This window comes from Gopherus flavomarginatus (assembly GCF_025201925.1).
Source record: "Gopherus flavomarginatus isolate rGopFla2 chromosome 13 unlocalized genomic scaffold, rGopFla2.mat.asm SUPER_13_unloc_3, whole genome shotgun sequence".
Taxonomy (NCBI): domain Eukaryota; kingdom Metazoa; phylum Chordata; order Testudines; family Testudinidae; genus Gopherus; species Gopherus flavomarginatus.
Window position 1 is genome coordinate 3,668,984 of NW_026114611.1, and position 26,102 is coordinate 3,695,085.

Consider the following 26,102-nt stretch of genomic DNA (forward strand, 5'->3'; position numbering starts at 1 on the left):
CCTTACCAGAGGCCTGCCTGACCCCAAGGATGCTCTTTCTACTCTCATGTGTGGCAGAGTCCTCGTAACCCCAACAAGGCTGGGCCCAGGAATCCTGCTGAGTAACCAATACTAGTCTGGCAGGGGAATTTGGTTTGAATGTATTATTAGTATTCTCTTCTGATTTCTGAATCAGTTCAGCTCAGTCTTTGTCCTCCAGGTGTGTTTCCAGCTGTTGAGTTATGGGGGAGAGAGGCCAAATCATGGTGTCTCTACCCTTCTTTCATATTTTCTTCCAGCTTGTTAGGAAGCTCCTTTGCTAGGATGTGAATCAAGCAGTGTCCATCCTCACAAGGCAGACTTGTACAAACCATATGATCATTATATGAGAGTGGTGAATATGGGGCTTCCAGGGTGCTGCTTTGAGCACAGCGTGCCGCACCTGGGCTTCCATTGCAATGGAGACGTACCCTTAGAGTCCATCTCTCCTGGGATAAAGATGGCAGCAGGGCTGGCCTGGCTCATCTGACTTGGGCTCATGGACGTAAAGCTGAGGGGCTAAAAACTGTGGTGCAGATATTTGTGTTCACACTGAAGCCTGGGTTCAAAAACTCCCACCCCTCGTGGGGCCTCAGAGGTTGGGCTCAAGCCCATATGTCTGCACTGTAATTTTATAGAGGTTTGGAGGGAGTTTAGCAAGTGGAAATAGTAAAACTGCATTGAGGGGAGTGGACCACTGACCTATCAGCTCTTAACACCCAAACTTTTAGTAACTCTATTATCAGTGCCTGTGCGTGTAATTTAAACCATAGGTCCATCTAGTTCTGAATCTTGTCTTCTATCAGTAGCCAATGCCAGGTGCCCCAAAAGCCACTCCCCAAGGCACCACTGGGAGTTGAATCCAGGATCTCCTCTTTACAAAACAGGTACTTTAACCACCTAAGCCATGGTACCTGCTGTTACTTAAAGCACCGTGTCTGCCCACACCTGACTGTCTGCCAATCCCCACTGGGTCCTGACAAATGTTGCTCGTGTTTGGCTTCTGTAAAGCAGAAGAGCAGGTGAAGCTTTGCTCCCAAGATGTGTGTGTGATTCTTTGGACAGATCTACACTACAAAATTAGGTTGGTGTAATTACGTTACTTAGGCTGGCAATGCAGTATATCAACCTAATCCCAGGGCAGATAGCGGCTCAGCTGTCAGAACTTTCTGGAACTATGAAAGGGGAGGGGCCCAGCCTCTGTAGCAGGAATGCAGGGCAGGTGAGTTCACAGTGGGCATTATGGGATACTGATGGAGGCCAGTTATGGTGATATAATGAACAGCAGCATTTACACTGACAATTTGTCACTTTAAGTTTGCTGCACAAAGCTCTAGGCCTCTCATTGAGGTGGTTTTATTTTGTCACCAAAACAGGGCAGTTTTGTTGCCAGACATGGCATTGCAGTGTGTGCACCAGCCAAAAGCTGCTGACCAAGGGAGCGTTGTGTGTTTTTCACACACCTGAGCAATACAATGATGCTGAAATAACTTTGTAGTGCAGACCTGGCCAAAGAATCACACACACACACACAGAGCTTGCAAGGAAAAGCTCACCTGCTTCTCTGCTTTGGAGAATCCAAACACAAGCAAAGCTTGTCAGGCCCCAGTGGGGATGGCAGGGAGTCAGGTGTGGGCAGACACTGTGCTTCCACCACAGGTGGGCACCGTAGCTTAGCTGGTTAAAGCCCCTGTCTTGTAAGTAGGAGATCCTGGGTTCAACTCCCAGTGGTGCCTTGTTGATTAACTCTTGAGGCACCTGCTATTGGCTACTGCCAATGGACAAAACACAGAGCTTGATGGGCCTTTGGTCTAGCCCAGTATGGCAGTTTAAATTATACTCACAGGCACTGATAACAGAATTACTGAAAGTTTGGGAGTTAAGAGCTGATAGGTCAGTGGTCCAGCCTGTCATAGATGAGCCCCTCCCTCTGGGACAGGGGCAGGTCTGGGCTCTCACACCAGTTGCTCATTGTGGCTGTCAGAATCTGTGAGCAGCTCATTTAGTTTGCACCAAGGGTTGAGCCCTGCTTCATGCACCGTGAGAATGAAAATCCTAAACCACCCTTTGAAATAACGAATGCAGCAGGACGTGTTATTGTCACTGCCCCAAAGCAGATAGACAATGGAGAAATGCCACTGAGTCCAGCGTATTACTCCACTGCCATTTTACCTTTTTTGCTTGCTAAACTCCCTCCCAACCTTGAGGGCTCCCAGAGCCCAATATTGAGCTTGAGCTGAGATGTCTACAGTGCAAATTTACCACCCCACGGCCAAAACCCTCAGGAGCCTGAGCTGGCACAGGACAGCCTTGGGTGTTTCATTGCAGTGTGGACATAGCCAAGCATTATGTCTACACTGCCATTAACACACCCAAGTCACTATTCTCAAACCCTGAGTCAGTTGATTCAGGCTTGTGGGGCTTGTGCTGCAGGGTTATAAAATTACAGTGTAGACACTTGAGCTTCAGCCCAGCCTCCGAGACCCCACAAGGAGTGAGGGTTTCCAAGCCTGGGCTCCAGTCTGATCCCCAGGAGCCCAAATCAGATCATCCAGGTAAGCGGGATTTTATCACAGTATAGATGCCCTCTTAGGATATGTCTACATTGCAATGTAAGCCTAGGGTTAGCAGAAGTCATGTCAGCAGCCCCAGCACATAAACATATACCACGAGGAAAAGACCCACCCCCAAATAAGCTGGGCAGTGTCCTTATCCCTACGGTTTGTAGGTCCAGCAACCAAAAGTCCTTAAATATGAGCCCCCCCGTTACTCCACTCACAGCTGTTGTCCTTAGTCAGTGCAAGCCCAGAGGTGCCTCTGTAGAGTTCACCTGCCATCCTGAGTGGAAAAGAGGGAAAATAAGAAGGCACTGTACATCACTGTCTTGTCTAGGAACTCACTCATCCCTCCACTGCCACCCTGTCCTAAAGTTGATTTAACACCTAAATTTTAGTATTGGGACCCCAGCCCACTTGGTCCTGGAACCCTTGTCCCCTGCCTACCAAGTGCTATTGAATTGAGGGTGAGTCCCTCAATCGGGGTCTGCCAAGCACAGCTGTGCTGCCCTTGATTCACACAACAAGGATAACAACTCTTCCTTTCTCCTGTCCCAATAACAAGGAGACTGGGAATCCAACACGAGCCAAAAGTGATCATTTTGGCAAGCAATGCAACATATTTCCAATGCACTGTAAAATCCACATGCAGACTCATACATGAAACCTTGCAAGAAAATCTTCCTGAGGGAGTCTGAAGCACCTGCTGCTGGAGGGAAGGAGGGAGCCGTGGTTTGGGATTGAGGGGCACTGGGAATAGGAGGGGCCTGTGCGTTGGGATTGAGGGGCACTGGAAATAGGAGGGGGCTGTGGGTTGGGATAGAGGAGAAGGGTGAAGAGGAGTAGGCTCTGGTTGGGAGTGAGGAGCAGTGTGCATAGGAGGGGCAGTGGATTGGGACTGAGGGTCACTGGGAGTAGAGGGGACATGGGTTTAGGCTGAAGAGCATCATCATTTGGGGATCCAGCAGGATAAAGGAAGGCCGCAGGTGATTCTAATTCCTTAGAGATATTCTGTTTTGTTTTCTGTGTGTGCGTGTGCATGCAGGGGAGGAACATGCTGTGTGCCCAGAGGCCTTTATTCCTCCAGGCTGCAAGGACAGTGAGGACGTTAGGAAGTTGCCCCTTCAAACCCACACACACAAAGGCCCTTCTTAGGAAAGGCACAGTCTTGAAGAGAAAAAGTAACACCAAAGAGGACATCAGAAGAACAATGTTTAAAGATATAGTGAGTAGTTTATTACCTGACCAGGGACTTGAACCCTGGACCCTCAGATTAAAAGTCTGACACTCTACCAGCTGAGTTAGCCAGGCTCACAATAAAAAAAGTACAAGTTATGCAGAGGAGAAACTGGTCAAGAAAAAGGGAAATGGATACAATATGGGAAACCTGCTGCTCTGTCTCTCTTCCCAGTCCTGGCTTGGCCTGGTATTAGTGCAGGTTAAGAAGACAGGGAAATATTGGCATCTATCAGCCTTTCATAGCTGTACAAGACTCAGGCACAGTACAGAGGTGCCCATCTGCAAGTGCCGAATGGTTGGATTGGCTAATGCAGCTTGTAAACGTGCAGGGCACACTGGGATATACAGCCAAGTATCCATCACATCATTCTTTCAGAGGGATAATGATGGGAAGGTTCACAATTGACTCAGTAGTTGCATACAAAGGTGCACATTTGGCGGTTACATTGGGAAATTCTGGCTCCTTCTCAGGCTCAGGTTGGCCACCTCGGTCTAGATGTAGAAGTTACAACATTGAAACTTGAAAGAGGGACCAATTTTCCCATCATTTCCCACCTTTACATCCAAACATGATGACTTTCTGAATGATCCTGCCTCGTTCAGCCAGAAGATCTTGGGGTGGGTGTAGGAGTCACTGGATAAAATTCTCTGGACTCTGTTCTGAATCAGGTCAGAGCAGAGGTACCTAGTGATCTAGTCTGGCTGTAAAATCTAAATATCAACCCCAAATATGGTGTGAAATTAATCCTCAGGAATGGCAGTTCCCCACCCAAACCCAGAAAAGGGCTTTCCAAGGAAGGGGGCTTTTGAGGAAGGAAAGAAGAAAGATATCCTTCTCTCCCTGCAGGAACTGGGCTCTTCACTTTGGACAGAAAGGAGGGGAAGGAAATGGCCACATGAGGGCAGCAGAACTAAAGAAATGAAACACAACAGGCTTCTGTGCACATTGATTCTGCACAGTGAACGAACCTGACTCCTGTATCATGAAAAGCCAAAAAGCCATTTCTTTGTACGACAGGGAGAAAAGAGTTCCAATCATTCCTGCCCATTTACTTTTGAATTATTTTACATTATAAAGAAAATTGTAACAAAATTAGTCTGAACTTGAGCTGCCTGTTATTAAAAGCCTGTTCCCCAATTCAGTTCCAACTGCCCTGCAAGAAACACCCCCAGGGTTAGGCTAAAAGGGGTAAAAAACACAGGTGATGTCGTGCTGGGAGTCTACTACAGGCCACCTAATCAGGTGGAAGAGGTGGATGAGGCTTTTTTCAAACAACTAACAAAATCATCCAAAGCCCAAGATTTGGTGGTGATGGGGGACTTCAACTATGCAGATATATGTTGGGAAAATAACACCGCGGGGCACAGACTATCCAATAAGTTTCTGGACTGCATTGCAGACAACTTTTTATTTCAGAAAGTTGAAAAAGCTACTAGGGGGGAAGCTGTTCTAGACTTGATTTTAACAAATAGGGAGGAACTTGTTGAGAATTTGAAAGTAGAAGGAAGCTTGGGTGAAAGTGATCATGAAATCATAGAATTTGCAATTCTAAGGAAGGGTAGAAGGGAGTACAGCAGAATAGAGAAAATGGATTTCAGGAAGGCGGATTTTGGTAAGCTCAGAGAGCTGATAGGCAAGGTCCCATGGGAATTAAGACTGAGGGGAAAAACAACTGAGGAAAGTTGGCAGTTTTTCAAAGGGACGCTATTAAGGGCCCAAAAGCAAGTTATTCCGATGGTTAGGAAAGATAGAAAATGTGGCAAAAGACCACCTTGGCTTACCCTTGAGATCTTGCGTGACCTACAAAATAAAAAGGCGTCATATAAAAAATGGAAACTAGGTCAGATCACGAAGGATGAATATAGGCAAATAACACAGGAATGCAGAGGCAAGATTAGAAAAGCAAAGGCACAAAATGAACTCAAACTAGCTATGGGAATAAAGGGAAACAAGAAGACTTTTTATCAATACATTAGAAGCAAGAGGAAGACTAAGGACAGGGTAGGCCCACTGCTCAATGAGGAGGGGGAAACAGTAACGGGAGACTTGGAAATGGCAGAGATGCTTAATGACTTCTTTGTTTCGGTCTTCACTGAGAAGTCTGAAGGAATGTCTAGTATAGTGAATGCTTACGGGAAGAGGGTAGGTTTAGAAGAGAAAATAAGGAGAGCAAGTAAAAAATCACTTAGAAAAGTTAGATGCCTGCAAGTCACCAGGGCCTGATGAAATGCATCCTAGAATACTCAAGGAGTTAATAGAAGAGGTATCTGAGCCTCTAGCTATTATCTTTGGGAAATTATGGGAGACGGGGGAGATTCCAGAAGACTGGAAGGGGGCAAATATAGTGCCCATCTATAAAAAGGGAAATAAAAACAACCCAGGAAACTACAGACCAGTTAGTTTAACTTCTGTGACAGGGAAGATAATGGAGCAGGTAATCAAAGAAATCATCTGCAAACACTTGGAACGAGGTAAGGTGATAGGGAATAGCCAGCATGGATTTGTAAAGAACAAATCATGTCAAACTAATCTGATAGCGTTCTTTGATAGGATAACGAGCCTTGTGGATAAGGGAGAAGCGGTGGATGTGATATACTTAGACTTTAGTAAGGCATTTGATACAGTCTCGCATGATATTCTTATAGATAAACTAGGAAAGTACAATTTAGATGGGGCTACTATAAGGTGGGTGCGTAACTGGCTGGATAACCGTACTCAGAGAGTAGTTGTTAATGGCTCCCAATCCTGCTGGAAAGGTATAACAAGTGGGGTTCCGCAGGGGTCTGTTTTGGGACCGGTTCTGTTCAATATCTTCATCAACGATTTAGATGTTGGCATAGAAAGTACGCTTATTAAGTTTGCGGACGATACCAAACTGGGAGGGATTGCAACTGCTTTGGAGGACAGGGTCAAAATTCAAAATGATCTGGACAAATTGGAGAAATGGTCTGAGGTAAACAGGATGAAGTTCAATAAAGATAAATGCAAAGTGCTCCACTTAGGAAGGAACAATCAGTTTCACACATACAGAATGGGAAGAGACTGTCTAGGAAGGAGTATGGCAGAAAGAGATCTAGGGGTCATAGTGGACCACAAGCTTAATATGAGTCAACAGTGTGATACTGTTGCAAAAAAAGCAAACATGATTCTGAGATGCATTAACAGGTGTGTTGTAAACAAGACCCGAGAAGTCATTCTTCCGCTTTACTCTGCGCTGGTTAGGCCTCAACTGGAGGATTGTGTCCAGTTCTGGGCACCGCATTTCAAGAAAGATGTGGAGAAATTGGAGAGGGTCCATAGAAGAGCAACAAGAATGATTAAAGGTCTTGAGAACATGACCTATGAAGGAAGGCTGAAGGAATTGGGTTTGTTTAGTTTGGAAAAGAGAAGACTGAGAGGGGACATGATAGCAGTTTTCAGGCATCTAAAAGGGTGTCATCAGGAGGAGGGAGAAAACTTGTTCACCTTAGCCTCCAATGATAGAACAAGAAGCAATGGGCTTAAACTGCAGCAAGGGAGATTTAGATTGGACATTAGGAAAAAGTTCCTAACTGTCAGGGTAGTTAAACACTGGAATAGATTGCCTAGGGAAGTTGTGGAATCTCCATTTCTGGAGATATTTAAGAGTAGGTTAGATAAATGTCTATTAGGGATGGTCTAGACAGTGTTTGGTCCTGCAGTGAGGGCAGGGGACTGGACTCGATGACCTCTTGAGGTCCCTTCCAGTCCTAGAGTCTATGAGTCTATGAGGTCCCTGCTCACCCCAGGAAGAGGAAAAAGAGAACCCCCCACTGGACACTGTCCTTGGCTCCAGGCTGCTGTCCCAGGGTGTGTGTGGGGACTGATTGTTTGCTGCTGAGGAGGGAGCCAGTAGAGGCCTCTGGTGCTCTGCTCCTAGCATCTGCCCAGCCCAGGCTGTCCTCTGCCCCAGCTGCTGCTCCCAGCCTGCTCTAGAGTCAAACAAGCAGGGCTCCCAGGGGAACAGAGGCTGGGACAGGGCAGCAGCCTGGGTTGGGCTGGGAAGGTGCTAGGATTTCTCGTTCCCTGAGAACTGGCCCGGCTCCCTCTCAATAGCAAACAAACCAATTCCACATCCCCTCCCCAGAAAAATCAGCCTGAAGCCAAGGGCAGCAGGGGACGATTGCCTTTAGTTCCCACCAAGGCAGGAGAGAACCCAGGGCCTTTCTAGCAGGGCTGATGGAACTGACGTGGGGAAACCAGCCTTTAATAACAGGCAGCTCAAGTTGAAACTAAGTGTTTTTAATGATTTCTACAACATTAAATAACCCTTCAATTGTAGTGTCACCATCCATAAAATTGCTTCAGCCTTACAGGTTCTCAAGTACAAAACTAAACATCTCTTCAAATCCAAGGAAGTGGAGATCAGTCAATCTTCAGAGTCATCCGATATAAAAGAATCATGTTGTGGTACATACTGGCCCCATCATGTGACCATCGCTTTTCCCTCCTCTCTGTTAAAAGTTTTAGTATTTTGCACAGAAACTTTCTTCCCTCAGGAGAGACCTGGGAACCAGGGCTGCCAGCCAGACAAACACCTTTAAGAGGAAGAGTAATCTGTCAAAAAATGATCTCCCTCCTTCAGTTCAGTGACACCCTGAAATGTTACTTATCAGGGCAGAGCCGGAGGATTGAAAGCAGCTACATCAAGCCTCTGTGTAGCTAGCAGGAATGAACACAAACACGCCCTTGTATCTGAAGAGATGTTTAGTTTTACCCTTGGTAAACTACAAGGTTAAAGGGAAAGATGATGGTGGTGTCAGATATAAAGGGTGAAACATAAAACAATCATCATAGTTATGCCCTTAGCAACTGTAAATATTTCTAAATTCTTCTTATTATCATCAGTGTATTATTTTCTCTGTCATCTAGACATTGACTAGACCTTGACCAAGAAATTTGGATCTTGACAAAATAATCAACTACCTCTCGTTAAGGTAGTGGACTTGACACCCACTCGGGTTTCTCCACGCAGGTTCAAGTACTAACAACAGTGGCACCTTACAGCCATAGCTTTTAATCAGGGCAATACATTGATACAAATTCCTGTTAAATCATTTCTCAGCCAGAGTCCATCGCCCACATTCCTTAAGACACTGGGCCACCATGTGGACGTTTCATTTCCCTCCTCAATTTCACACAGAGGCACAATTTCCTTTGCACAGATCCAATAACAGTAAAACCTCCCTGTGTCTCTGGTCTGCGCCAGGGCATTCGATTCCAGTGAACCCTTCTCTCCTGCAATGGCAATGGTCAGACAGAGGGGACATGGTCACCTGCATCCCTGCCAGGGAGATATTGGCTCAGCTCTTTCTTTCTGCTGCTGTTGTTAGTCCATGAAACATCAGGGATGGAATGCAAGGCTGAGCTCACACACCAACCCCTGAAACATTTCAGTGCCCCAGAGAAATCCTGCCCCCGGCTATTGGAATGATATGGTGGAGATTCGAATTGGAAAGGGACTGTCTGAATTGTCAGTGTGGGGAAAGAACAACAATCTATAGCAATGTCGTTAGCCACAAACACACAAATCATGCTCCAGCTGGAAGGGAAATGGGCAGGAACTCTTGCTGTTCACCATAGACACACTTACACTAATGCACAGCCGTGAGTGTGCTGGGGAAGCTGGTCTGAGCCATTTGAAGTGACAATTCTGTGAGAACAGAATTATCATATAGGGCAGCAGCAGTTCAGCAAGTAGTTGTGGCCGAGTGGTTAAGGCGATGGACTAGAAATCCATTGGGGTCTCCCCACGCAGGTTCGAATCCTGCCAACTACGGAAGCATTAGTGTGTTGTCATTGCTGCTGTCTTAGTGCCTGACCATCCATGGAGCCAGATCTGGTCTCCCTTTGAGGCTGGCTGTGCTTAAAATACTGCTGTAGCATTGTGGAGTAGACAGCTGCTACAGTGAGGGGAGGGGTTTTCCATCCCTGTAATAGCTGCATTGGCAAAACAATCTTTCCTTTCATTTAGTACTATCTAACCATGGCTTAGGTCAGCTTAATTATACTGGTTCTGGGGGGTTTCACACCCTGAAAGACGTACTTGTTACAGGGTTTGTCCCATCACCCTCCCATTCCCTGGTCTTTCTCACGTGACCAGAGAGCAGCAATGCATGAAGCTCAAAGGTGCAAACAATTCAATGTTTATTGGGGTAAACTTCCAGCAAGCAATGATTCCAGTTTCCTTCCTCAGTATCCCCCTTCCCAGCTCTGACACCACAGAGGCTTGCCTGTGTCCCTGTTCCCCTTCCCTGTTCCTATTCCCCCCCTTAGCAAAACATAATTCCAATTCCCATTCGCATTCCCCCCCTTACTTCCTGATTGACCGCAGACTATATAGTAAAACTTGAGTTCTGCTTAGCTCTATCTTAACCAATCATTTTACTGACCAATCCTAACATATTGTAACATGATTATCTAACCAATTATACCCCACCTCCTTAATTGGTTTACGCAAAACAAATTAATTATACAGCAGACAGAAACGGTTACAGAACCAGACAGAGATTATACAGACAAGCAATAGGAAAGTGGGGACTACAGTGACAGAACAACAAAAAAATGAGGATTTCACACCCCAGCTGTTGGTAAGTGAGTTGTTCCCAGACAGGATGCTATCATAGTAGAGGTTCTGGGTGCCGGTTGCTTAACTGTCTGGCGCACAGGGCAGGATTTTGAGGTTCATCAGTACTCTCTCAGAATGCCAGCACCCATCTTTTGTTCACTTAAAAAGTGAACAGGGAGATTCCAACACCGCAGAACTCATGGAGCTCCAGGAAACATGTAACTTTAGGTCTGGGTGAGTGTATCTAAAAATCAGCTGTGCTGTAGAAGGTCTCTAGGAGTTGAAAGAGATGTGCCATCGTGACCTCCCTAAAGAGTTCATCAACTATTAATGAAAACTAGGGTTGATAAGTCACCTTCTTTGTAGTATCAGGATGGTGGACTGGTCTAAAGTACTAGTTATAAGTTTCTTTTTTTCCAATCCATTGGGTGTTCTGGTCTCTGCATGGAGACGTGATTTCAAATCCCACTCCTGACATGACCATTTAATTCTATCTGCAGAAAATGGCCTCACTTTAATCTCCTTTGCAACAATAGAACACCATTTGCTTAGCTTTTCTCTTCCAGTAGTTGTGAGAGAAGTTCCAAACCAGGGGGAAACAGGGCCTGTTCTCTCGACCCATCAGTTTTTGTCTTCCTTCATTCCAAGCCATTTCCTCAGATACATCCATATTTCCCACACTTTTATGAAACTTTACAGTCATCATTTAATTGCCACACAACTGTACTTATGAAGTAAAGTGAAACACAATTTTTTTTGGATATTCTTGCAGAAGAGTTTTGTTTTCTGACCTGGAATTGAACAGGGGCTACCCAAGGGGGACAATCCTACTCCCTTTTATTTGCTCATCCAAAAAACATAAGTCTGTGGTGCCCTTTGTTTCCTTGCTCTTCAAACACCTGTCAGGGATGGCCAAGGGAGACTTGGTCCTGACTCTCAGGGTCCCTCCCTGCCCTACCTTTCTATATGATTTTGTTGTGTGAGTTTGCGCTGTGTCGTCGTTCCACGCTGAGCTGTTTTGCACAGTGAACCTTTGCACTCTGATGCATTTTTTCGTGTTGTATGGTTTTTACACTGGCTTGTGTTGCACTGGTTTGAGCTGAGCTCTTTTGCAGTGTGTCATTTTGCCCCATGGGGCGTTCATTTGCATGGTGCTGAATTGTCAGGCTTTGCACTCCTACATGTTGTCACTTTGTGCTGCGGAATGTCAGTTCACGCTGAATTGTTAGATGTTAGATTGGGGTGTTTCCACTTTTGTTGTTGTTTGTATTGTATTGCGATGGCATCGAATTATAGAGCTGTACGGTTGCAAGGGCCCTGGAGAGGTCATGAAATCCAGCCCTCTCTGCTGAAGCACAGCCAAGCAGAGACGATGCATTGGGGGCATGTGGGACCAAGTGCCCAGAGCAGCCGGCCCAGGCAGGGAGCAGAAGGAGGGAACCAGAGCCAGAGCAGGTTGTCTATGGGACCAAGTATATGCAGAGTATCCTTAACAGAGGTTTGTTCAACCTGTTCTTAAAAGCCTCCTAGGACAGAGACTCCACAGACACCCTTGGGAGCCTATTCCAGAGCTTAACTACCCTCAGAGTTAGAAAGCTGTTCCCAATATCTAACGTGAATCTCCCTGGCTGCAGATTAAGCCCATTACTTCTTGTCCTACCATCAGTGGACATGGAGACCAAATGATCATTGTCCTATTTATAAAGACCAAACTTTTCCTTCTGCAATCATCCGTTAACTGGTTATTATCCCCTCTTCTTGCCTGGGGTACAATGGAAGAGGAGAAAATACTCTCTTAACATAGGATGCAAATGTCAGTTTGTTCTCTCTTCATGTTTTAGTGAAGCTCAGAGAGAAGAAACATGACCTGCCAAAGAGCACAGAGAGTTTGTTTCCTTTTGATCTGTGACTATTAGCAGAAGAGTGACACCTAAGGGCTGTCGCTATCACCCACCATGGGGCTTGAATTTATGATGGTGGGATTAAGAGCATCATGCTCTACCAACAGAGCTAGCTAGATTTAAAGTCAGTCAACTGCCCAGTCGCCGTGTAGAAGGTGCCCTATAAGAACATAAGAACGGCCATACCGGGTCAGACCAAAGGTCCATCTAGCCCAGTATCTGTTTACCAACAGTGGTCAATGCCGGGTGCCCCAGAGGGAGTGAAGCTAATAGGCAGTGATCAAGTGATCTCTCTCCTGCCATCCATCTCCATCCTCTGATGAACAGAAGCTAGGGACACCATTTTTTACGCTTCCTGGCTAATAGCCATTTATGGACCTAGCTACCATGAATTTATCCAGTTCCCTTTTAAACATTGTTATAGTCCCAGCCTTCACAACCTCCTCAGGTAAGGAGTTCCACAAGTTGACTGTGCACTGTGTGAAGAAGAACTTCCTTTTATTTGTTTTAAACCTGCTACCTATTAATTTCATTTGGTGGCCCCTAGGTCTTATATTATGGGATCAAGTAAATAACTTTTCCTTATTCACTTTCTCCACACCACTCATGATTTTATATACCTCTATCATATCCCCTCTTAGTCTTCTCTTTTTCCAAGCTGAAAATTTCTAGTCTCTTTAATCTCTCCTCATATGGGACCCATTCCAAACCCGTAATCATTTTAGTTGCCCTTCTCTGAACCTTTTCTAATGCCAGTATATCTTTTTTGAAAAGAGGACACCACATCTGTACACAGTATTCAAGATGTGGGTGTACCATGGATTTATATAAAGGCAGTAAGATATTCTCTATCTTAGTCTCCTTTTTTTAATGATTCCTAACATCCTGTTTGCTCTTTTGACAGCTGCTGCACTCTGCATGGTAGTCTTCAGAGAACTATCCATGATGACTCCAAGATCTCTTTCCTGATTATTTATAGCTAAATTAGCCTCCATCATATTGTATGTATAGTTGAGGGTATTTTTTCCAGTGTGCATTACTTGACATTTATCCACATTAAATTTCATTTGCCATTTTGTTGCCCAATCACAGTTTTGTGATACGTCTCTGAAGTTCTTCACTGTCTGCTTTGGTCTTAACTATCTTGAGCAGTTTAGTATCATCTGCAAACTTTGCCACCTCCGTTTACCTCTTTCTCCAGATCATTTATGAATAAATTGAATAAGAGTGCTCCTAGGACTGACCATTGGGGAACACCACTAGTTAACCCTCTCCATTCTGAACACACCAATGGGCGAACCTGGAGAGAGAAGTGGCAGCCCTTCGATAGGTCAGCTGGTAGAGCAAATGACTAGAGCCGGCACTCAAAAAGTCATCCTTTCGCCTTTCTGACTCCCACTTGAAGGAGAGCTTCTTTTTCTTCCCCTTGCTGACAAAGAGCAAGAGAAGAAAGAAAGGTCAGGTGCTTCCAATACTGGGCTCTGGGCCCCCTCAAAGCTGCAAGGGAGTTTAGCAAGCAAAAAAGGTAAAAGCGCAATGAAGTATTACCCTGGACTCAATGGCATTTCTCCATTGGTCTGTCTGCTTTGGGGCAGGGACAATAACATGTCCTGCTACATTCGTTATTTCAAAGGGCGGTTTAGGATTTTCATTCTCATACACTGTGCACAAAGCAGGACTTAACACTCAGTGTAACCTAAATGAGTAGCCCACAGATTCTGGCAGCCACAAAGAGCATTTGGTGTGAGAGCCCAGACCTGCCCTTGCCTCTGCCCCTGCCCCTGCCCCAGGGGGTCATGCACAACCTACCAGCTGCTAACTCCTAAACTTTCAGTAACTCTATTATCAGTGCCTGGAGTGTAATTTAAACCATAAGAAAAACCACACTGGGCTAGACCAAAGGACCATCTAGCTCTGAATCTTGTCTTCTGACAGCAGCCAAGAGCAGGTGCCCCAAAAGCCACTCAACAAGGCACCACTGAGAGTTATTATCCCTGCCCCAAAAGCAGAAAGACCAATGGAGAACTGACATGACTCCAGGGTAATACTTCCCTGCGGTTTTACCATTTCCACTTGCTAAACTCCCTCCCAACCTTCTGGGCTCCTAGAGCAGGGTACTGAGCCTGAGCTGCGACACGCACACTGCAACTTTACAGAAGAAGCCACATTACCCTGATTACTCCAACACAGGCCTGCCCTGGATGTTTCATTGCACTGGAGACGTACCCTAACATTATGTCTACACTGCCGTTAACACACCCAGAGCAGCTGTCTCAAAGCCTGGGTCAGCTGACTCAGGCTTATGGGGCTGGGACTGCAAGACTATAAAATGACAGTGCAGACATATGGACTTGAGCCCAACCTCTGAGACCCCACGAGGGGCGATGGTTTCTGAACCCAGGTTTCAGTGTGAACACAAATATCTGCACCACAGTTTTTAGCCCCTCAGCCTTAGCATAATGAGCCCAAGTCAGATGACCCAGGCCAGTCATCCTGCCATCTTTATCCCAGGAGAGATAGACTCTAAGGGCACGTTCCCATTGCAATGTAAGCCCAGGGGTGGCAAGCTGTGCTCAAAGCAGCACCCTGCAAGCCCCATATTCACCACTCTCATATAGTGATGATACGTTTTGAACAAAGTCTGCCTGGTGAGGGATCATTTCAAAAATCTTGAACTGTTCATCTGTTGAACATTAATGGCTTCTTGCATTCTATGTGTTCACATTGGTTTGGGAAGTTATGAAGTTTGCTCTGTGTGCATTACAGAAATATGTTATGACGTTGGGAAATGCCCCCCACCAGCCTTTCAGGTGCAAAAATGGAGGAGCCAGACTCCCTGCTGGCCCATTGAAGGTATCCACACTCCCAAGGACTATTCCAGGAACCACGTACAATGCAGACTTCTCTGAGATAGCGCAGAGACAATGGACAGTGCTTGACTCATGTCGTAGCAAAGGTACTTTCTAGCAAGTTGGAAGAAACTAGGAAAGGGAAGTAGAGACATTATGAATTGGCCTCTCTCCCCCACAACTCAACAGCTGGAAACACATCTGGAGGACAAAGACTGAAATGAGATAAATCAGAAGAGAATAAGAATAATACATTCAAATCAAGTCCTCAAACAGATTAGTATTGGTTTTTCAGCAGAAAATTTTCAGTTTGGGGAATTTTCATGACAGGTGTGCATGAAAGGAGAGAGAGAGAATTTGAGTGAAAGTTGGCCAACACAGAGAGAGAAACCTAGGAGGACGAAAGAAATTCACAACAGGGAGTCACCCTCATGGATCCAACTTTCTGCTAGGGAGCACACACCACTCCTGGCCAGAGAGATGATCAGCTCTCGCAAATGGCAACTTCATCTCCCCTGAAGCCACAGCTAGTCCGGAAACCCACACCCAGGTAACGGGAAGTCCCTGCCTGGAGCCAGTACGGCTGTGACCAGAACCCTTCCCAAACCAGATACACATCTCACCGACAGGGATGGTTACTCTTGTCCCAGTTGGGGAGCTCTTGCCTGGCATCAACAGGATTCACGCTGTCGCTGCTCTTGATCACTTTCCATCTCACCTCAGGGCTGGACTCCGTCCCCATGACTTCTTTTCCCTTGGTATGAAACACAACACAAGAGGAAAAGAAAAAGAAATGGTGGTGAGGTTCCTCTTCTCGCTACTCCCGCACCCCAGGGCTTCGGCTTCAACCCTCCTCCCATTCTGTCATTACAGCTACAATTAGAAATCTGAGCCCAGGGCTCACACCTGCTTGTCTCCCCAATCCTAGGCCCTGACCAGCATGTCTCCCTCCATACAAGTTACCTGGTCTCATCTTAGACTCCATCTTCATATTGCTCTTCTCCTTCCCAGAGCTCCTGCTCTGCTCCTCAGACCTGTCTGTCTCAGCTCTGCAGGCAGAGGGGAAGGGGCATGATGGGAACACAGACGCCCCATTCCAGACACCACACAGCATCCACAGGGCTACCAAAACACCTCATCTTCGGCCAAAACCACACCTCACCCCGAGGGAGCAAAAAGCCTTTGTGAGCATAGCACACACAAGACAGGAAAAGATTAACACCCACACCCAGCCCAGCCAAAGTGGGAGCTTCCTCACCTTCCTGGCCACAGGTCCATGGGGCTCATGGATGGAGAAGTATGCTGGGCTGTGGGGGTCCCTGAAGAACTAGCTCCGCATGTGAATGACTGGGATGTATGTGGAGGCCTGACTGTGGGCTGGGGTGTCCAGGAGGACCTGAGGGAAGGGAATAGGGGGATTAGGGATAGAGGAGAGTGGCGTTACCAAGGAGCATTGTGGGAATGTGGGATTTAGAGAGCCCAGAGTGGATGGGTGTCGGCGGTTGGACAACCCCACAGTGGTTGAAAAGGGGAACCTGGCAGGTTTGGGTGTAGCAGAGATTGAAGATGAGGAATCTCACAGCCTCGGGATGGACTGGGGGAGTGGGAGGATGGGAAAGTGGGGCCCAGCAATGAGAAATGGGATGGAGGCAATTAGGGGTGGGGCGCTGAGGAGGAGGATGGGGGAGGAGGAGGGGGGGCAGGGTGCTGAGGACGGGAAGGAGGATGTGGGAGATGAGGCAAGAGGAGGTCGGTGTTGGGGTGCTGAGGGTGGGGGGGGAGGAGGAGGTCGGGGCGAAGGGAAAGGCCAGGTAGAGTGTACACGATGGGGGAGGGGATGCTGGGGGCCGAGGGATCCCCACAGATAGGGGTGGGGCTAGTGAGAGGGTCACAACAGATAAGGGGAGAATCACAGTGGATGGAAGGGACACTGGGGGCCAGGTTGTGGGGGCTTGAAGGGGCTGCTGGGGCCCTACAGCGGGAGAGGAGGGGGCGGTGCTGGCAGGAGAGTCACAGCGGACGGGGGGGACACCGGGGGGCAGGTTGGGGGAGGTTGAAGGCCCCGCGGCCCCAGGCTGCCGCTTGTGGAGCTGCTCCCAGGCAGCTCAGCCCCCACCCCTGCCCCCCTCAGGCCCAGCGGGGGGGGTGAAGCCCTTTCACTCGCGCTGCCTCTGCCCTGTCCCCCCCCGCCCGGCTCCCACGGGCCGGGGCTGCTCCCGGGGCAGGGGCTGGGCCTGGCGCCTGGAACTGGGTGTCTGAGCCCCCGGCCCCCCCGTGCGGAGCCGCCTCTCCCCGTCCCGGCTCAGCGCCCCTCGGCCCGGCCCCGCCCGCCGGCTGCCCCCGAGCCCGCGTCCCCCCCGCAGCGCCGGGGCAGGTCCCACTGGTGCCCCCCCCGGCTCCCCGTGGGGAGGGGGCGGGGGCAGCGAAGCCTCGGGGCGAGGGAACCAGGCCCGCACCCCACGCGCCGAGTCTCTGTCCCGCGCTCTCTCCGCCAATCAGGGAGCGGGGAGGGGCGCGGCGACCTGACGAGCTACGGCCCCTCCTCCAATAGAGGCCACGTGTGAGAGGGAGAACTACGCTTCCCAGTGTGCACCGGGGGGGGCTCTTTGCCTGAGCAACCGTGCGTCACTTCCGCTCTGAGCCGAGCCAGGAACTACAATTCCCAGCCTGCCCCGGGGCGCTTCCGTCCTCTCGGGCCCAGGTGAGGGCGGGTCCCTGGGTCAATCGCGCACCTCCTCCACCCCCCACAACTCCGCCCCCCGCCCCGCCCCCCAGAGAGCCCCGCCCCTCGTGCAGTGTGTTAAGCTGCTCCGCGTGGGAACGTGCCGCGCCGCTTCGCCCCTTTCACCCCCGCACAAAGCAGCTGATCGGGGCGGGGGCGGGAGCGCTGGGGGCGGAGGCCGAGGACCGGGGGGGGGCAGGTCAGTGCCGGGTCTGTCTCTGCCCGGTGACTTGGTACATTTGTCTGCACCGCGGGGATATTCCCAGCACCCCTTGTTCGCTGGGGCTGTAACCCCCCATCTGGGTGTGAGCTGGTTTCTGGGGGTGTCCGATGAGCCTTGGAACCGGCTCCTTGTCACTCCCCGAACTCCCGCTGTGCCCGGCCACCCAGCCCCGTCCTCCTCCCTCGGGTGAGCCCGGCTTTAACCCCCCTGCAGTGCCAGTGTCACCCGCAGACAAACCTGCCACTGAACCGAATTAATCCTCCTCATTCCCCGAGCTCCGCCCTCCCCCCAAAGCCCTGTCCCTGCCCCTGCCCCTTCCCTTTCCCTTTCCCCCTGAGACCCCGCCCCTGCACCCCCCATTCACCCGAGACCCTGTGCTCACATTCCTCCAAGGCCTTGCCCCTGTGCCACCTGTTCCCTCTAATCCCTGCCCCTGCATCATCCCTTCCCCCGAGGCCCTGCCCCTTCCCCTTCCCCTAACCCCCATCTCTGCATCGTCCCTTCACCCGAGGCCCTGCCCCTTCCCCAACCCCCATCTCTGCATCGTCCCTTCCCCCGAGGCCCTGCCCCTTCCCCTAACCCCCATCTCTGCATCGCCCCTTCCCCCGAGGCCCTGCCCTTGCACCACCCCTACCCCCACTCCCAGCCCCCGCCTGGCCCCTTCCCTCGAGTCCCCGCCCCTTCACCACCCATTCCCCTGAATGGCCATCCCTACATCACCCCTTTGCCCAAGACCCCACCCACACGCTTTCCCTTTGCCCCGAGACCCTGCCCTCACACTTCCTCCTCCTCGAAGTCCCCAATGCCACACTGCCCATTCTCCCGATTCCCTGCCCCCGCACCGCCCCTTCCCCCCAATTCCCTGCCCCTGCACCACCCATTCACCTGAGACCCCGCCCTTACACCACCCATTCACCTGAGACCCTGCCCTCACATTGCCCCAAGACCTCACCCTCCCACTGCTCCTTCTCCCGAGACCCCACCCCTGCACTGCCCCTTCCCCTGAGGCCCCCCCTTGCACTGCCCCTTGCCCCGAGGCCCCGCCCCCGCACCATTCAGTGACCCAGGAGCAGGCCAGACCTGGGAGGGGGGAGACAGAAACATGCTTTGCTCTGCCACAGACTTCCTGGGTGTCCTTGGGCACATCACTCAGCCTCTCTGGGCCTCAGTTCTCCCTTCTGGGAAATGGGGCTGATGGTGCGTCCTACCCTTGCACGAGCCTGGGAGGAGAATTACCCTGTGAATTAGGATGATGCTCGGATCCTGGAGTAACGGGGGAGGGGCTCAGGGGGAGCATACCTCCTGACCCTGGCTGGGCGCCCCCGGTCCCTCGTAGCAGGGGGCTGTGCAGGAGGGTCTCTTTGCAACCATGAGTGGGTGTCTGGTGGGTGCTCTTATCTCTGCCAGAGACCCCCTAGAATCTCACTAGCTTCCTCTGCATGCGGGGAGGGGCTTCCAGGGCCGCCCAGAAGGGGGGGCAAGAGGGGCAATTTGTCCCGTGCTCCGCAGGGGCCCCCAGGAGAGTCTTTCGGGGCCCCTGGAGCGGGGTCCTTCACTCGCTCGGGGGCCCCAGAAAACTTTTGCGGGGCCAGGCCCCGGAGCTTCTTCCGCTCCCGGTCTTCACTGGCAGGGGAGCCCTTCCGCTCCCGGTCTTCGCTGGCGGGGGATTCCTTCCGCTCCGGGGCGGAAGGACCCCCCACCATCGCATTACCGCCGAAGCGGGACCTGCCACCGAAGTGCAACCTGGTCTTCGGCGGTAATTCGGCTGCGGGGGGCCCTTCTGTTCAGGGACCTACCACCGAAGTGCCCCTAAGACCCGCGGCGGGGGCCCCCTGCCACCGAATTACCGCCGAAGAGCGGGCTGCACTTCAGCAGCGGGTTCCGCTTCAGCGGTAATTCACCGGCGGGGGGCCCCCGCCATGGGTCTTCGGGGCACTTCAGCAGCGGGTCCCAGAACGGAAGGGCCCCCCGCCACCGAACGGGGCCGGCTCTAGACATTTCGCTGCGCGGGGGGCCCCCTGCCGCTGGCCGGTCCCACGGCTCCGGTGGACCTCCCGCAGGCATGGCTGCGGAGGATCCGCTGGTCCCTCGGCTCCGCTGGACCTCCCGCAGGCGTGCCTGAGGATGCTCCACTAGAGCCGTGGGACCAGCGGACCCTCCACAGGCACGCCTGCGGGAGGTCCGCTGGAGCCGCCTGCCGCCGATGGCCCCAGGCCCCCGGAATCCTTTGGGCAGCCCTGGGGGCTCCTACTTTCTGACTTGGGGGGGAGATTCTGTGATGTCAGAGCCCGTGGGGGGAGGGGTTTGAATCACAAATCTGGAGTGGCAGGGCAACCCCCTTCCCCAGTCAGATTCCACTAGGGGGCTGGGCTGAGACCTCTAGGGAGGGAGACCCAGGAAAAAACAGCCGCCACTATGGAACCCAGGAGTCCTGACTCCCAGTCCCCCTGCTCTCACCTCTAGACCCACCTCTGCTCCCAAGCCAGGGATAGAGCCCAACCCCCACCTGCTCTGACGATTAGACCCCACTCCCCTTTTAGGCTCACTGCCTCTTCTATCCATGCAGCCCACCTGTCCATCCCTTTGCTGCAGGTTCCTGGGGTGTCACCCCTGCTCTGCACTCCCTCAGTGCAACCCAAGGCCTTTCCTCCCACCAACCACATTTCCTCTCCCCCCTTGTGCTGGATCATCTGCTTGCCCCCCTGCCTCTTGCGGTGCACTGTGCGGCATGGCTGGGGATTGTGCAATGGCCCAGCGCCAGGCAAGGCAGAACATAAGCCACAGGCCCTGCCCTGCCCTGCCCCACCCCACCCCACCGGATCTGCCTTCCAGGTGCATCGGAGCCCAGCGCCCTGCACCTGTGCCCTCCTGCCCCACAAGGGGTGAGCTGCAGTCCCCACCGTGCTCTGCAGAGGGGAGAAGGGTCAAGCCAACCAGCCCATTTAGGATGGGGGAATCAACACCCTTTTTTCTGCACAGCCACTGACCATCAGCAGGATTCCTCCTTCTCCTCCCTCCTGTGCCTCAGTGTGACTAAATCTCTGCACCTAGACAGCCAGTCCATCCGCTGCACCTCAATCCCCCATGCCTGAGCCTCCCTGCCAAAGTCCTGCACCTGGTTCCATAGAATTAAGTCTCACATCTCGCTGGGAACTCGACTTCTTGTGCCCAGAGATTTTCGGCCCCCGTCAGTAGATGACCTGAGTCTGAGAAACACAGTGTCCGTCTTCTCTAAAGAAGTACTTGGAGAGGTTTTTCTTGTGTGACCATGTGGCCTAATGGATAAGGCATCTGACTTTGCATCAGGTGACTGAGAATTTGAGTCCTTTCGTGGTTGTGCTTGTGCAGTTTTACCATTGTGCTGAAAGTCCTGCTTCCTTTACAGCTGGAACCTCTTCTTGGCCACTCAGACCAATACTCCAGCTTCAGCTAGAGCCCTAGGAAGGTGTTGGAGGATGAGCGTCACAAAGGCTGGGACATGAGCCCCAGGTGCTTCCAGTCTAGCCTTTGCTGTTCCTGACTTGCCAAAGAAACTGGGCGGCTCCCCGAGCTGGTGTGTAGAGCAGTTTCCCTCTTCCAAATGTGCGCTTGTCCCTGTACTTGGTGTTTCTCTACTTCTTGCCAGCCGGGGAAAAGCCTCTTGGGGTAAAATCTCCTGCCCCATTGCAGAAGTGATCACTGTGAGTGGGAACAGACAGAGGCCACACCAGGGGCTGGCCCTGCTTTCCTACCTTCTTCTGATGTTGGCCACAGAGCATCAGCAGCTGCCCCGCATGCTGGTCTGCGGGTGGCCTTCAGTGGGTGTTTGGCATGGCAGGGAGCAGGCTGGCTAGGGGTCTTTGTCGCTGTCTGCTGGCCACACACAGGCGTGGTCCTCCCCTCTCCTGAACAGCCAGAGTTAGTCTGTGTTTGAAAGCAGGGACACAGGAGACTCAAGACAAGAGGGTGAGAAAGACTGAGAAAGGACCTATGAAGACAGCACACACTACAGGGACACTGCCTGGTGAAGGGATGTGGAGACACCAAGTTGCCCCATTTTTCCTGGTGCCCTATGCAGCTGCGTACTGCTCCAGCCTGATACCCCGGCTGTCTGAGCTGGCCAGGAAAGCTGCCCCTGCTCTGCCTCTTCCACAAAGCCCCCACCCCTGCTCTGCCCCCATGCTGCCTCTTCCCGCCCCTGCTCCACTCCATTCTCCCCCCCCACTCCGCCCCTTCCCCTGAGCTACATCCCGGTGGACTGCAGGAGGGATCAGTCTCATCCTGCACTCACCGGGCAGTGGGAAGTGGAACAACCTGGCCCCAGCCTGCTCTGCTCCACCAGCTCCCAGCTGCGACGCTGGTGAGTGCTGGGGGGCATTTCCCCCACCGCCCAAGTTCCAAGGCTGGGAGCAGAGTGCAGCAGGCTGGGGCCAGATCACTCCACTTCCCGCCGCGCAGTGGAGTGACTTGGGCCCTGCTTTCTCTGCTCTGCCAGCTTGGCACCAAAATGTCTAGGGACAACCCAGAATAGATCATTTTCCCACAGGGACCGATGGCTGTTAGAATAGAGATATTCAGGCTGCTTGTACAGGCCTAGACTTTAAGAATTTAGGTGTATCTTTATCACTTAGCTAGTGACAGGGGTATAAAACAAAGAACCAAAATCCCAGTCTGCCTGTGTCTGGGCCTTCTCTCCCTAGGAGAGCCTGAGCCCTTGTTCGTAGGTGTCATAAACAGATAGTTAAGGGTTAATGTCTCTTTTACCTGTAAAGGGTTAAGAAGCTCCATAAACCTGGCTGACACCTGACCAGAGGACCAATAGGGGGATAAGATGCTTTCAGATCTTGGTGGAGGGAAGTCTTTGTTTGTGCTCTTTGTTTTGGGGGTTGTCCGCTCTTGGAACTAAGAGGGACCAGACGTCCATCCAGGCTCTCCAAATCTTTCTGAATCAGTCTCTCATGTTTCAAACTTGTAAGTAATTAGCCAGGCAAGGCGTTAGTCTTATTTTTGTTTTCTCAACTTCTAAATGATCCTTGTTTGCTGACTGAATTTTACCTCTGCTTGCTGTAACTTTCAACCTAAGGCTAGAGGGGTTTCCTCTGGGCTATATAAATCTGAGTACCCTGTAAAGTATTTTCCATCCTGATTTTACAGAGATGATTTTTATCTTTCTTTCTTTCTTTCTTTCTTTAATTAAAAGTTTTTTCTTTTAAGAACCAGATTGAATTTTCCTTGTTTTAAGATCCAAGGGGATTGGGTTTGGACTCACCAGGGACTGGTGGGGGGGGAAGGAGGGGGGATGGTTAATTTCTCCTTGTTTTAAGATCCAAGGGGTTTGGATCTGTGTCCACCAGGGAATTGGTGAAGCCTCTCAAGGCTGCCCAGGGAGGGGAATGTTTTGGGGGGACAGGAAGTGATCCAGACACTAACTTCTGGATGGTGGCAGTGTTACCAGATCTAAGCTAGTAATTAAGCTTAGAAGGGTCCATGTAGGTCCCCCACATCTGTACCCTAAAGTTCAGAGTGGGGAAAAAACCTGGACAGTAGGCTAAGACGTTTGGCTAAGCAGTAGGGGCAGCCATATGCTGGGAAGTGAACGGTCACATCCTCACCTCCCAAACCCGTCACACTGAACTAAGGTGGGGGTTGGGCTGTTGGGAAGAAGATCCTGTCCCAATAGTGTCCATCACCACCAGATAAAGAAACAGATCTTAAGGGAGCATCCGGTCTGGCAAGAAATTCCCTCTGAATGGCTGTGGTTGTGAAACCGTCATTTCTGTAGAGTTTACCTTTATGGCCCCCGCTTTTCTGTTGTCAATCTGTGTGGTCCTCTAACTGTTTCTGTCTGCTGCAGAATTAAATTTGCTGGGTGTAAGTTAATTAGGAGAGTGGGATGTAATTGGTTAGAGAATTCTGTTACAATTGGTTAATTACATTTCAGTAAAATGATTGGTTAAGGTCTCGCTGAGAATATTACTGTATAAACTGAGGTCAAACAGGTGGACGGGGAAATTGGACTCATGCTTGCTAATGTGGGGGGATGGGAATAGGGAACGGGGAACAAGGACACAGGCAAGGCTCTGCAGTGTCAGAGCTGGGAAGGAGGTTGTGGGGTAAACACTCTGCAGTGTCAGAGCTCATAGACTCATAGACTTTAAGGTCAGAAGGGACCATTCTGATCGTCTAGTCCGACTTCCTGCACAATGCAGGCTACAGACTCTCACCCACGCACTCCTGTAACAAACCCCTGACCTGTGTCTGAGCTATTGAAGTCCTCAACTCATTGTTTAAAGACTTCAAGGTGCATTTTACCCATCTATGGAGTTGTTTACAACTTTTAGTGTGGAAATGAGATGCCAGCCCAGCAGTTTATGTATGTCTAAAAAGGACATTTAGTCATTAATGACTTTTTATTTGTGGTATAGATGCAAATATGTAGTAGAACTATAAAAGCTCTATTTTTAAACTAGATTGGTTCTTGACCTTGAACGCAGAGCAACTTTCTTTTTTATCCCTGGGCCAAGCTGAATTTCAAATTAACCTGTTCCTTTCCTCAATAGACAAATTTGCTCATGCTGTGTCAGGGCTTTTTGCTAATTAAACACTCCTCTTAGATGTATGATCTTATCTAGATTGAAGTACCTTCTAGTGGGCATTGTTTAGATGTAAATATTCCAATTCTCTAAATACCTGCAGGATGTTGAACAATAATGTACGTACATGTAATATGCGGGGGTACCCTTAGGGAGTGAGGTGGAATGTTTAGACTGTCCCCCCACCCATTTTCCACTTACACACACAGGGAGGGTACCCTGTCTGCGCTAGCGGCTCATAAACTAAGGATTTTTCCCTACAGGGTACTCACACAGGAGAGGTTAATGAGGATGGCCACGACCCTCCTACACCTCCCTTCAGCAAAAAGCGTCGGCTAGTGTGACGTTATTGATATAAACTGGGACCATATAGAACATGGGTTGCAACCAAGGTCCTGTAGTGGCACCAAGTCCTAGGTAAAGGAGGTCATATAAGGTGTCTAAGACCAGGTTACGGATTACTGGTTATGATTATGCTGTCTGTATGTCTGTATCATTCTGGTAGTTGAAGTTATGAATATTGGCTGTATGCTGTCTGTATTTCAAACTTGTGTTGTGTTACTGGGAAAGATCCCAGACAAGTTGGTGTCAGTTCTGTTTAGCCTGCTTGATGGCCCATTAAGGACCATCACCTACACAATTGTCCCATCGAGAGAAGGCAGTTACTCCCTGTGACTCAGCAGGGTGTGCAGAAACTGGCCCATGTGACTGCAAACTCCATTTTGCTGTAACTTTCCAAAGCAGGAACAAAGGAGTGTTCTTACACCTGGAAAAGCCTATATAAGGTGGAGGCCTCATCTCCATTTGGTCTTCAGTCCTACTTCTTACCTCTGGAGGGACTTTGCTACAAGCTGAAGCTCTGCATAAAGGACTGAATGACCCATCCCAGCTGGGGATGTTCTCCAGAGACTTGATTTGAACCTGCAGTTTACGCCATCACTGCTACAAGCCTGAACTAAGAACTTTGCCATTACTGCATGTAATTGATTCCATTTAACCAATTCTAGCTCTCATCTCTATCTTTTTCCCTTTATGAATAAACCTTTAGATTTTAGATTCTAAAGGATTGGCAACAGCGTGATTTGTGGGTAAGATCTGATGTGTATATTGATCTGGGTCTGGGGCTTGGTCCTTTGGGATCGAGAGAACCTTTTTCTTTTACTGGGGTGTTGGTTTTCATAACCATTCATCCCCAGGACAGGTGGCACTGGTGTTGATACTGGGAGACTGGAGTGTCTAAGGAAATTGCTTGTGTGACTTGTGGTTAGCCGGTGGGGTGAAACCGAAGTCATTTTTGTCTGGCTGGTTTGGTTTGCCTTAGAGGTGGAAAAACCCCAGCCTAGGGCTGTAACTGCCCTGTTTAAGCAATTGGTCCTGAATTGGCACTCTCAGTTGGGTCCCGCCAGAACCACATCGTCACAGCTAGTCTCTGGGAG

The 26,102-nt window shown here is 50.2% G+C and overlaps 1 long non-coding RNA gene and 3 other non-coding genes across 4 annotated transcripts in view; 3 read left to right on the forward strand and 1 right to left on the reverse strand.

The window, feature by feature from the left end:
• The window catches only part of LOC127041583 (uncharacterized), a 222,517-nt gene extending 209,854 nt beyond the window's left edge, over nt 1-12,663 (forward strand). Inside the window, exon 3 of the long non-coding RNA XR_007771677.1 lies at nt 11,725-12,663. This is a non-coding gene — a long non-coding RNA (uncharacterized LOC127041583). The remainder of the gene's footprint in view (nt 1-11,724) is intronic.
• TRNAT-UGU (transfer RNA threonine (anticodon UGU)) lies at nt 1,681-1,754 on the forward strand. The gene has a single exon. It is a non-coding gene; the product is annotated as a tRNA-Thr (tRNA).
• On the reverse strand, nt 3,812-3,884 carry TRNAK-UUU (transfer RNA lysine (anticodon UUU)). The gene has a single exon. It is a non-coding gene; the product is annotated as a tRNA-Lys (tRNA).
• Nucleotides 9,529-9,610, forward strand: TRNAS-AGA (transfer RNA serine (anticodon AGA)). The gene has a single exon. It is a non-coding gene; the product is annotated as a tRNA-Ser (tRNA).
• Nucleotides 12,664-26,102: the final 13,439 nt, after the last annotated feature.